We start from the raw sequence: 3,247 nt of genomic DNA, 5'->3' as shown, positions 1-3,247 counted from the left end.
CTCTCAATAAAAGTCGCACTAGATATATCTCAATTCTGATGCATATATCCCATTTTCCTACATTTATATGGATGAAGCAATGTTACGATGTATCATCATTTTGAAATCGGACTAAAATATTTCATTAATGTCCCATTCCAGAATAAAGTCGAAGACATGCTTATTTTTCTTAGAGCTGACTGAAAGATCAATAAACTTATAACCAAACTATATATCCTAGGATTCGCACTGCTATAAAACAGAATCATAATAATGAAATTAATCAGGAACAGCAAAGTGACAGCATAGGCACATAATGGTATGCAGATGGAAAACCCGTCCAAACATCTACTAAGAATTCGCCACCTGCATCGTTCTCAGTTCAAACAGTACTGAATTGGTACTATGCTGCAGGACCTTTGCCACTGCATTGCGATCTGCTCATGTGGCAAAACGAAAACGTATAAAAATCGACGATTTCAACTCTTCGAGATGATCATTAATTCAAGCGCTCTAGCAAACTTTTTTTTTTTTTTTTAAGTACTTGAGACTGGAGGGGTACGGGAAACAACTGGATCGACGCAACCATAAACGAGAAATGCACACGTGAAAGAAAGGTAGCGAAGTCTGGAAAATGAGGGAAAAGTATTATGAAGCGAAAAGTCGGAAACTATAGGAACAATCTTATGAGTGACACCTCTTGGACAGGAAGGTGTGTGGTGTTTTGTGACGGCGTGGATCCATCGCTCGAAAAACATGGAATGGAATAGAATGTTACATTTAGGATAATCTCCAAGCCCTGGGACCTATGAGGTCATTCAGCGTTGAAATGGAAATTGAGAGTAAAAAGATGTTAAAGGTCTAACATGAAAAAAAACCTCTCAGTTGTACTATGAAACAAACATTAGGAAAGGGTGGAAAGTACGATGGAAGAAAGAGAATAAGAACGGAGGTACAGTAACAGTAATGAAAGGGGTTGCAGCTGGGGCCCGATTGGACTCTTCAAAGAATCATAAGTAATACCTACAGTGCACCGCAAAAGGTGCACTGACAGCACTACCCGCCTACATAGTCGAGAAATAGGCATTTCTTAAAAACTAAGTGAATTATGCATATGTAATCAATTTTGAAAAAAAAGCCAATTAGAATTCTAGATATTGCAAAAATGTGGGGGTGTGTCTTTTTATGGCTCCAATTTCTCAGTTTATGTATTACAGTAAGTTTTATCTTGTTTGTATTTTACCTTTTGTTTTACAGAGTTGTATGGAAATATGAAAATAAATTTGCTCCAAACACCAATCCCCTCCCAACAGAGTTTTTTGCCTTTTTCAAAAAATTTTCCAAAAACTTCTGAAATTATTGTCACATACAGTTAATAATTTACAGCAAAAAAAAATATTGATAAGCAGTCATGGAGTATGTTTAGTAATAATCCTAAGAAACCAGTGAATAATGATTAATGATGATGAGGTGATGATTAATACAAATTATATTCCAAAAAATTAATAGTGATACATACAGTTAAAAGCATGAATAAATGGATTATGTTAATAGTAATCCTAACAAAACCTATGAATGTTGAATAATGAGGATAACACTGAATCATGCAAAAAAAAATTTTTTCAATATAAAAATTTCGAAAATAATAATACTGTAACACACTAGTTAATGAGCCTCACTAGTTGATGAACATCAATAAACATGAAGAATGTTAGTAATAATCGAAATAAACTTGTGAATAATGATTAATGATGACGATAAACGTGAGTAATACGTTTAACAATAATCATTTATGGATGGAGAAGTATGAAAAAATATGGACAATGGCAAAAAAATTCTCCAACTCACCAAAATTGGAATTCTTATCTTGTTACTGTTTTTGTAGAGTCATCAGTTGCTATGGCATTAATCCATAGTTGGGCAGGTGGCATCAACAAGAAGCATGAGAAGGCTAGCAATGCTGAAAAAGACTACGCCACAATTGTGTTTGTAGTAGGCCGAGCTGACAGAAAGAAGAGGGCATGGCATGGTCTGCTTAAGACCATAGTGACACAGACGTCACTGAGTTTGGCAGTCTTCTTGGCACTGGAAACCACAGATATATTTTAGCTCTGTGCCCTTCATTCTCGTTCATGGTGAGACACATCTGTTCCAGTCTGCCTCCCATCACCAAGAGCTCAGAAGTGTTGCTGGCGTTCCTTCATCACAGGGCGAAAGCTGATTTTATAATGGTGACTGAAAATTTTGTTTCAATACTCTAACGTCACCGCGGTGACATCTGCATAGTTGACCTCCATCCAGCATTGCCAGTTCGATGAGTGTTTACGGGTGCGGTGGCTGAAACAAACTGGCAGAAGTTGTGTTCATGGCCGACCTGTTATTTTTATTTTACTGGCACGGGGGTTCATGCCCCTGAGGCCCCTTATTCTTATTCCTCCTTCAGACAATTTTCCATACCAACTTGGGTCCTCATTAGTAGCTGTTGCATGGATGGAGAGGAAGGCAGCTTTGCAGATTTTTAATTGCTTTCTCTTGGAGGTAAAAAAAATAGCTCAATGACCGCTTATTTTTCTTGACGGGTTCTCTGCGAATATTCCCTTGGAGGTTTGTTGTCAGCTAGTTGTAGTTCCCGGTCGACCAGTATGCTTTGAAGATCATAATATTTAGGCCTCTCACCTCACCTCCCACTTTTGAAAAACACTCGCTCTTGAAGAGTTACAAGGAGGACCAACTTCCTTGGCTGAAACAGCTTTTTGGGCACCAACCAGTCTTTCTAACAAAGCTTTGATGGGTTAGGCCAAGATCTTTAACGATTCAGCAACATTAGCAGTCAAGTTTCTGGTCTATTAACACTAACTTATCACTGCTTTCCTCTTTACCTTCATCTATTATAGGACTAGTCTGCTCAGCAACAACACCGTCACCAAGATCTATTGGCGTAAAAGGCTCAACTGAACACGAAACTCGATCCAAAACAGCGTTACCTTTTCCATAGATGCCACCGACACAGGCGCAGCTCTTTTCCTTTTTTGCTTTTTCCACACTATCAGGGACACCTCGGTCACATCGAACACTTCCATAGAATCTAGTCTGTCTATATAACAGTAATTTTACCGATCGCTGATCAATAATAACGACGATAACAACGATCAAGTCGTTTATTTCCGTCACAATCACGACTCGGGTGTTCAATGAATACTGAATATGCCGAGCGCTAATTGGTTTTCACGTAACATCAACAAAAGCGCTGATTGGCTGGTCCGCTGCT

The 3,247-nt window shown here is 38.3% G+C and overlaps 1 protein-coding gene across 1 annotated transcript in view; it reads right to left on the bottom strand.

Annotated features, from left to right (window-relative positions):
• LOC136829436 (uncharacterized) overlaps positions 1 to 1,960 on the bottom strand; it is a 387,116-nt gene extending 385,156 nt beyond the window's left edge. Inside the window, exon 1 of the mRNA XM_067088065.1 lies at positions 1,828 to 1,960. The gene's annotated coding sequence lies outside the window, so the exon portion shown is untranslated. The remainder of the gene's footprint in view (positions 1 to 1,827) is intronic.
• Positions 1,961 to 3,247: the final 1,287 nt, after the last annotated feature.

The sequence above is a fragment of the Macrobrachium rosenbergii genome, chromosome 44 (genome assembly GCF_040412425.1).
Source record: "Macrobrachium rosenbergii isolate ZJJX-2024 chromosome 44, ASM4041242v1, whole genome shotgun sequence".
Taxonomy (NCBI): Eukaryota; Metazoa; Arthropoda; class Malacostraca; order Decapoda; family Palaemonidae; genus Macrobrachium; species Macrobrachium rosenbergii.
This window is presented reverse-complemented; position numbering and strand designations above follow the sequence as displayed.